This window comes from Bombina bombina, chromosome 7 (assembly GCF_027579735.1).
Source record: "Bombina bombina isolate aBomBom1 chromosome 7, aBomBom1.pri, whole genome shotgun sequence".
Lineage (NCBI taxonomy): Eukaryota > Metazoa > Chordata > Amphibia > Anura > Bombinatoridae > Bombina > Bombina bombina.
The window spans coordinates 260391561-260401644 of NC_069505.1; the positions used below are offsets into that span (position 1 = coordinate 260391561).

At 41.4% G+C, this 10084-nt stretch overlaps 1 protein-coding gene across 1 annotated transcript in view; it reads right to left on the reverse strand.

Annotated features, from left to right (window-relative positions):
- The window catches only part of RAB7A (RAB7A, member RAS oncogene family), a 47637-nt gene extending 38846 nt beyond the window's left edge, over nucleotides 1–8791 (reverse strand). The window contains exon 1 of the mRNA XM_053720730.1: nucleotides 8656–8791. The gene's annotated coding sequence lies outside the window, so the exon portion shown is untranslated. The remainder of the gene's footprint in view (nucleotides 1–8655) is intronic.
- Between the last annotated feature and the right edge of the window lie 1293 nt (nucleotides 8792–10084).

Genomic DNA, 10084 nt, shown 5'->3' on the forward strand with positions numbered 1-10084 from the left:
TATAGCCAGACAACACCACAAGGTGAACATGTGTTTTGTTTTTGGGTATAGTTATCCGTGCGATGGGCGTGGCTGCACCTGGATCATCTCTCCTATCTCCGCCTAGTTCCTGGTTCGGGTCTCACACTGACCTGTCAGATTATATGTCTGGAGCCCCAAATGGAGTCTGCCTGTCACCTATCACCAAGACCACCGGACTTAGCTACGACCTTACGTGCAAGGTGGCTATAGAAAGTTACTGTGCTTTTTTGTATACACTGTCTGGTGGGTGCTAATTTGTACCAACTGTCTGCGAGCTTGGGGCTTATGCATATATAGTGTGCACGCATATTTGCCTCAGGCGAAGAGAATGTCTATGCACAAGAGGCTGATGTAGGAGCACTGTATATAAGGCTTAAAGATATCCACTGTGTGTGCTTAGGGCTGTGTCTGATAATATCAAGTGTTTATAAACATGTTACTTATCCCCCCTTGAATACTGTATTCAGAACTTTGGTTCCCTTCTATAAAAATAAAAAAAAAGGGCACTGCTGGTTTCAAATATCATTATGTCATGGTACTTATGTGTGTGCTCTGTGTACCATGCCAGTGCTGCTCACCTTATGCTAAGGACAGACATGTAACGCAATAGAACAGGGGAGGGCTGTACATTTTTAGCCATTTTGGTCCTCTTTGGGCCGAAATTGGAATTGCACATTTTCGGCGGCCCAAATTTTGGTGCATCGCTAGTATTATTCTTTATTTAGTTCTGTGTAACAGAATCAGATGTAACCGTTTTTGTTTCCAATTATCAAAATAAAGTATAGTCCTAGAAAACTATTATTATATGCAAAACAGTAAGTCAAGTAATGAACTCAAACAGCAGCTCTAAGCTGGCATCAAATTTGAAATATGCAACACAATTTTACTGAAAAAAAAAAGGCAAAAAAAACCTGAAAAACGAAATAACCAAAAATGCCATTTTCGGGCGAAACTTTCTGCGGCCGAAATTTCGGTGCATCCCTACCTATTGTCAAATTTATTCATTCTCTTGGTATCTTTATTTGAAATGCAAGAATGTAAGTTTAGATGTTGGCCCATTCTTGGTGAACAACCTGGGTTGTCCTTGCCGATTGGTGGATAAATTAATTCACCAATAAAAATTTGCTGTCCAGAGTTCTGAACAAAAAAAACAAAAACTTAGATGCCTTCTTTTTCAAATAAAGATACCAAGAGAATGAAGAAGTTGAGAATAGGAGTAAATTAGAAAGTTGCTGCTCTATCTGAATCATGAAAGAAAAACAAATTGGGTTTAGTATCCCTTTAAAAAGACAAACCAAAGCTGGAAAAACCCAGGAGCCTGTGAGCTCCTTGGTTAGTCTCCATATATATCTTTTAAACAATACCATTGTCTGGCTCCTTAATTTTAAACAGATTTGTCAGCCACTGACATAAGAATCACAATAAGTTAATATACAAGTGTGAAAAGCAATTTAACAGTTTCCACCTTGTATGCTGCAATTGTTTTTCAGCTGCTAAACTCCTCCCACTGCCTTATTTAGAGGAGCCAACCTGCATTTGTTAATGGAGCACACATAGTAAAGTTGTCCGTTTTGCAGAACAAGACACAAGCAACCTTTAGGATATACACCGGTTATTATATGATTGAAATACCTCATATACTACTGAGTAGTATCCTGGCTATTTGTGTTCCATAGTTTATTAAAACTGCATTACGCTGCCTACTTAGACATGCATCACTTACTTCATATGGATTGAGGTTATTCTTATTAATATTTACAGGGGATTTTTACCATTTTTGTGATTTTTTTTTCCTGATTGCGCTATCCTACTGTTAACATATCTGAACTTTTAAACTTGTTATACTAAACAAAAAAACTTTCCAATGTACTTCTATTATCAAATTTTCTTCATTTCATTGGTATCCTTTGTTGAAAAGCAAAAATATAAGCTCAGGAGCGTGCACGTGTCTGCAGCAGTACATGGCGGCAGTTTTGCAGGAGCACTAGATGGCAGCACTATTGCCTGCAATTTAGTGCTCCAGATGTGCACGCTCTCTCTCCAACAAAGAATAACATGAAAACAAAGCAAATTGGAAACTTTTTTTAATAATTGTATGCTCTGTCTGAATCATTAAAGAAAACAGGTTGGCTTCATGTCCCTTTAAGGAAATTACTTTCTGTTCACTATTTTGTAAAATCTAAATGTTGTGGTGAGGAGGAAACAGTAGCCAACAAATTACATATTTAATTCTGGTTTGTAAATGGTACTGAAAAATAGTTAATCTATTCGCTCACAAAGCTTGCAATAATATTCAGGTTTCAATGACCGTTGCACAAAACCTCAGGTGCCAGCTTTCAAAATGCTGCTCTGCACCAAAACAGCTTCTAAATTGTACATTTCATAACAAATAGATATTTAGCTGAGAAGTATCTAAGAAGCCAGAGGAACCCTAGCAGCATAGATTACACATATAAAGTCTACACACCCCTGTTAAAATGTCAGGTTTCTGTAATGTAAAAATGAGACAAAGATAAATAATTTCAGAACTTTTTCCACCTTTAATGTGACCTATAAACTGTACAACTCAATAGAAAACAAACTGAAATCTTTTAGGTAAAGGGAAATAAAAAAAAATAATAATATGGTTGCATAAGTGTGAACACCCTTTAACTAATACTTTATTGAAGCACCTTTTGATTTTATTACAGAACTCAGTCTTTTTGGGTATGAGTTTTTCAGCATGGCACATCTTGACATAGCAAGATTTGCCCACTCTTCTTTGCAAAAACACTCTAAATCTGTCAGAATGCGAGGGCATCTCCTGTACACAGCCCTCTTCAGATCACCCCACAGATTTTGAATTGGATTCAGGTCTGGGCTCTGGCTGGGCCATCCCAAAACTTTAATCTTCTTCTGGTGAAGCCATTCCTTTGTTGATTTGGATGTATGCTTTGGGTCGTCATGCTGAAAGATGAAGTTCCTCTTCATGTTCAGCTTTCTAGCAGAAGCCTGAAGATTTTGTGCCAATATTGTCTGGTATTTGGAACTGTTCATTATTCCCTCTACCTTGACTAAGGCTCCAATTCCAGCTAAAGAAAAACAGCCCCAAAGCATGATGCTGACACCACCATGCTTCACTGTGGGTATGGTGTTCTTTTGGTGATATGCAGTGTTTTTGCGCCAAACATATCTTTTGGAATTATGGCCAAAAAGTTAAACTTTGGTTTCATCAGACCAGAACACCTTTTGCAACATGCTTTTGGGAAACCTCAGATGTGTTTTTGCAAAATTTAGCCGGGCTTGGATGTTTTTCTTTGTAAGAAAAGGCTTTCATCTTGCCACTCTACCCCATAGCCCAGACATATGAAGAATACGGGCGATTGTTGTCACATGTACCACACAGCCAGTACTTGCCAGATATTTCTGAAGCTCCTTTAATGTTGCTGTAGGCCTCTTGGCAACCTCCCAGACCAGTTTTCTTCTCATCAATTTTGGAGGGACATCCAGTTCTTGGTAATGTCACTGTTGCACCATATTTTCTTCACTTGATGACTGTCTTCACTGTGTCCCATGGTATATCTAATGCCTTGGAAATTCTTTTGTATCCTTCTCCTGACTGATACCTTTTAACAATGAGATCCCTCTGATGCTTTAAAAGCTCTCTGCGCACCATGGCTTTTGCTGTAGGATGCAACTAACAAAATGTCAGGAAAGACCTACTAGAACAGCTGAACTTTATTTGGGGTTAATCAGAGGCACTTTAAATAATGACAGGTGTGTACTGACTCCTATTTAACATGATTTTTAATGTGATTGCTTAATTCTGAACACAGCTACATCCCCAGTTATAAAAGGGTGTTTACACTTATGCAACCACATTATTTTAGTTTTTTATTTCCCTTTACCTAAAAGATTTCAGTTTGTTTTTCAATTGAGTTGTACAGTTTATTGGTCACATTAAAGGTGGAAAAAGTTCTGAAATGATTTATCTTTGTCATTTTTTTTACATCACAGAAACCTGACATATCGTGTATATAATATAAATATATATATATATATATATATATATATATATATATAAAAAAAAAACACATAGTGTGTGTGTGTATAAATATTTAAAAAAACACATACTGTAATATATACTATATATATTATGTATATATTACAGTACGTGTATTATCTATATATGTATATATTACAGTATGTGTATTATCTATCTCTCTCTCTATACACACACATATATATATATACACACACAAACCGCCTATTCATGTGCAGATGTTAATGAAGAGCAGGCACACTCCTAAGCACCAGTGAGACATGAGCACTGTAAGTCTCACATTTACCACAGCTTAAAAAAAAAAAAAAAGTACAATAAAGTGAAGTTTATTTCACGATTAAGATAATTTTTCTAAATTGTTTTAAAACTGTGTCCCCTCTCATTTTGAAATGATAGAATGTATTTTCTGTGTCTGACAGGTATAATTAGTTTACTATAACATATTGTGCATCTGTAGCGCCTGGGTATACAAGTGTCTTATAAACAGAGCACAACCTGAGTATACACCAAGGAAAACACCTTTGTTCAAATCTTACTGGATGAAAACAAACACTGCAACCAAAATAGCAACACAGTAATGTTAGCCAGAAGTCATGTGCGAGTATTGCACAACACAACGTCATTCTGAAACCAAGTAATCATATTTTAGAGATTAATGAATTGCTCCAGGCACTGAACAACTGTATAAAGGTTATTTGCAAACAAAACAAGGCCGGCCCCATGCACACAGAACAGCTGCTTGCAGGGATTTCTAGTCTCCCCCATAATGTAGCCAGCAACTCGCTGAACAGGACAATTTATTTGCACTTGTGTTTTGTCAATCACTGAAATGCAAAAATATGAGGAAGTTAGAATGTGAAGACTACCTAGAAATTCTAAGAGCAAAAGAAATATTTGAGGAAAAGGAAACCAATAGCGCTGCTAAAAAAAGAAAAATCTCAAAGTCCGACACATATTGCACCAACTGGGACCAACACTACAGTGAGAGACACAGAAATCCCCTTTATTTTATTTCTGATCATATCCTTTTAAGAATAATTAAAGGGACGTGTAAATGCAAATATAAAAATGTTCTAATTCTTTAGATTACTTTATTAATACACTAATGGTCCTAGGTAACTGTTTTAATGACAACAAAAGTGCACACATCCGCACTTTCCTCCTCTGTTAGAGGCTATGTGCATATGCAGTTCCTTATCAGTTTACCAGCTGCAGCCTGCTCTGGAGCAGTGATGCACTACAGATTTTGAGCTACAGTAGCTGTGTGTATAAATAAGATGAGCATTTCTGTAATCATACAATATATTCAAAATTACAACATTGTATGATTGTGTTAGGATGTCCCAAGGCACAGACATATTAGCATCTTATTCACATCCCAGCAATCACTTGCTGATATCAGACAGCTTACTTAATACTTCCCTATACAGGTAACACGTCTATGTCCCTTTTTTAATAACATGGGATTTGTCGATTGGGAAAGATATGGAAGATGAACTATATATTTTTATTATATTAACACATCTTTGGTGACTTAAAAGACGATTGTAATGCTGAAAGTTAGTTTGGAGTAGAGAAGATGCATAATTATTGCTCCTTGTACAGCAAGATTTCAGCAAAAAAGATTCAGATAACATTAAGGGGCAACAAGATTTCAAGGAGACAACTTTTTAAACATGAAGGGGAGAAAAAAAATGTATGCAGAATAATCCAAAACGTTTTAGCAGCCAGCCCAAAGGCTCAACTTATTTCACTTTCTGCAATGAGGTTTTATTTTTTATTTATTTTTTAAGTGAAAATTTTCTCTGCAGGTCATTTTGAAATGAAATTTAAATTATCTTCAAATAACACAGTGCAACCAGAGTGAAGCGCTAAGGAAAGGTTACTCAGTGCAGCCAGAGCACAGCTCTATTTGAAGAGAACAGCCTTATGTTGGGTAGTGCTGCTAAACAAAAGAGCTAACAGTTCCTGCATGTGTCCCATTCTTTAAACAGACATGCTGCATTTTCTGTGACAACATCTCAGAACACAGCATGTTCTGCCTTGAGGGCAGCCAGAATTACATTTTCACAGAATTTGACAAGCTGTGTGTTTCATGGCAGCCAGTGTATCTTTCTCAACTATGCCTATCAAATCTGCTCATTTTCTCAAGTTAAATTTCACTACAGTGGGATACAATTTGTAACGTGAAACAACGTTAATAATGTAATTCAGATGGCCTAAAGGCTGGTTGATCAACAGTACTGCTATAAAGACCATGGGATTATTATGGTCAAGGCAACTAGGGATGTGATAGGAAAAGAGAGGAAATGCCATTATTTGTGATGGAAAAAATAAGGGAAGAGAAAAAAAAAATAAGGGAAGAGAAAGAAAACGGGAGATGCTTAGTTTATTTAAATAACACAATAACCTTATACGTGTGTGAGAGGGGGGGGGGGGTAACAACATGCTAGGTGACCTGTATGGAAGAAACTAAACAGCAGAAAATAAATGATGTAGAGCTATAAAAATGCCAAGTGTGCAGATGTGGATTATGGTACAAAGTTTGCAAGCATAATAAAAACAACTTATGGATGGAGAAGTAAAATAAACATTATGTAGCCAGGTATTTAATACCTAAGCAGGGTTACGTTTCTCAGAGAGTATGGGTAATACAAGAGAATACCAGTTTACTGTAAGAAGAAAAAAAAGAAAAGGGACAATGATGGCAAAATTCACACAAGTATGTATGAAGCAAATGCAAAAACACCACTATAAGAAACTGTGTATATTTGGAAACAGGGTCAAGAGAGCTGGGGGATATCTCTCTGTAGTTACTCTGGGTCTTAGGCCTGTTTGACTCACAGTGCTCTTCCTTGCTGGTGTCCCTGCCACTTGCCAGCCTAGCACTCTTCCTACACATCATCCTTTCTTAGTTTTTACACCACTGCCCACCCCCCAAAACTTGCTCCACTTCCCTGGACGCCTTAGAACCTGTGACTCTCCTCAGTATCTTTTAGTTAGTTCTCTGTCTTTCCAGGACAATCTCCTAATATTTCACTAGCTCTCCTTCACAAATGCAATCACTTTCCATCCCATGACCCCCCAACCCAATACTGCAGGCTCTCCCATCCCATGACCCCCCCAATACTGCAGGCCCTCCCCATCCCATGACCCCCCCCCCCAATACTGCAGGCCCTACCATCCCATGAACCCCCAATACTGCAGGCCCTCCCCATCCCATGAACCCTCAATTCTGCAGGTCCTCCCCATCCCATGACCCCCCCCCATAATGCAGGCCCTTTCCATCCTGCAGGCCCTCTCCGTCCCATGACCCCCCCCCCCATACTGCAGGCCCTCCCCATCCCATGACCCCCCCCCCATACTGCAGGCCCTCCCCATCCCATGACCCCCCCCCCATACTGCAGGCCCTCCCCATCCCATGACCCCCCCCCCCATACTGCAGGCCCTCCCCATCCCATGACCCCCCCCAATACTGCAGGCCCTCCCCATCCCATGAACCCCCCCAATACTGCAGGCCCTCCCCATCCCATGAACCCCCCCAATACTGCAGGCCCTCCCCATCCCATGAACCCCCCCAATACTGCAGGCCCTCCCCATCCCATGAACCCCCCCAATACTGCAGGCCCTCCCCATCCCATGAACCCCCCCAATACTGCAGGCCCTCCCCATCCCATGAACCCCCCCAATACTGCAGGCCCTCCCCATCCCATGAACCCCCCAATACTGCAGGCCCTCCCCATCCCATGAACCCCCCCAATACTGCAGGCCCTTCCCATCCCATGAACCCCCCCAATACTGCAGGCCCTTCCCATCCCATGAACCCCCCCAATACCGCAGGCCCTTCCCATCCCATGAACCCCCCCAATACCGCAGGCCCTCCCATCCCATGAACCCCCCCAATACCGCAGGCCCTCGCCATCCCATGAACCCCCCCAATACCGCAGGCCCTTCCCATCCCATGAACCCCCCCAATACCGCAGGCCCTCGCCATCCCATGAACCCCCCCAATACTGCAGGCCCTCGCCATCCCTGGCCTCCCACACTGTGGCCCTCGCCATCCCTGGCCTCCCACACTGTGGCCCTCGCCATCCCTGGCCTCCCACACTGTGGCCCTCGCCATCCCTGGCCTCCCACACTGTGGCCCTCGCCATCCCTGGCCTCCCACACTGTGGCCCTCGCCATCCCTGGCCTCCCACACTGTGGCCCTCGCCATCCCTGGCCTCCCACACTGTGGCCCTGGCCATCCCTGTCCTCCCACACTGTGGCCCTGGCCTCCCACACTGTGGCCCTCGCCATCCCTGTCCTCCCACACTGTGGCCCATTTACCATCCAAGCTCATTTTGCTCTTACGGGTTCCGCAGCCGCACCTAGCTGACTTATACACGAGCCCCATTTATGAGGAACCTCACTGCCTATACACACAAGTCTCCCTTACTAACAACCCCTGTTCAGATCAGGCTTCTCTCTGACTCATTGTCAGCCCCCACCCCAGTGCCTTTCAGACCACCCAGCCACTCTCGTCCCCGCACAGGCGACTCCCAACTCCCCTCGTCCCAGCCTCAGGCCCCCGCCAGCATCACGTTCCTTACCGTCCGTGTGTCGCCGTGTATTACGGGCCGCTCTATTAATTACACCGGGCCCGCTACAGTCGTCCGCTTCCTCTCCTGCCAGCTAGCGGAAGTGACACACTGTCATGGGGCTCCTGACGTCAACGTCACCTCCTTCCTTCCTATTGGCCGAAAGAAGACAGGAAGGGCGGAAGCTTCAAAAAATATCATGGTCATGTGACATGCTTTGTCTGTACCTTGGCGCCATCTTGCTTGGGGCAGATTCTGGCAGCACAGCCAGTGACATTTATTGTAAAGGAATCAGGTTACTCTGTATATAACGCTGGCAGACCATGGTGCTTCTATTTAAACATCTGCCCAGCTTTACCCCACTGTCAAAGGGTTATTGATCTTACGGATCTAGTAACTGAGACGTCAGTGTTAGCAGAAGGTTAATGACTAGGCAAGAACCTAATGTGTTAGTTATGTTATTCACTTGATAACTGATGCCCTCTCTTGCAGCTAAAGAGTTACTTATATAATTGAGGTGGTATGGCTAGCCAAAGGGTTAATGATCTTATTGACATTACATGGTAATCTTTGAGTGGCAGCCAAAGGGTTAATGATCTTTATGACTTTGAGTTGCCATATCTGGTATTTAGGGTATTGAACTCAATTTAATGCCAAGATCATCTTTGAGTGGCAGCTAGATGCTAGATGGATAATGGTTTAAGATCTTATTGACGTGTCTGGGTCATCTCTGGAAGACAAATACTTAAATATGTTGTTGACTTGGCAAGACTCCCACTGTTAGCCAAAGGGTTATTGATCTATGTGATATTGTAATTAAGACCCTTACAGATAACCAAGTGGTTAAATAAAGTGTCAGTGTATACAGTGTGTGATCCCACTGACAGATTTAGTAATCACTGCAGTATCCCACTGCTGGGCCAGGACATTGTTGCTAAACAATCTCAAAATTAAAGATACTGTATTTGCCACCTTCAGATCGGAGCCCTCTGGTTAGTGCAGAACTGAGATTGTTCATAGTTTTGGGTGCTGTTTGCATTAAAATACCAATAGCTTATTATGTGTTGTTTGGGAGGGCTAATCCTGGGTAAAATGTAGATAATGTAGATGTCTAAAGCAGGACTGTGAAGTTTTGGTCAATGGCTCAAAAGCAAAGTAAATGTTTCAGGTATGCAATTTAATGTGTTTAAAGTACCACTTTTTAAAAAGTATATGTTGTCATCTGTGACTGTCCCTCTATAATTAATATTTAAAATGTGAAATACTGAGTTGCTGTTGTATAATCATAACCTTAGTGTAATGGGACATTAAAGTAATTAGACAGATATAGTTTATATAAGCAAATAACACTGCAGTTTAAACTATTTGCATATCAAATACATTTATAGCTGTCACTATTTGAACTGCTTTACAATCAAATAACAAACCTCTATAAGTTTGT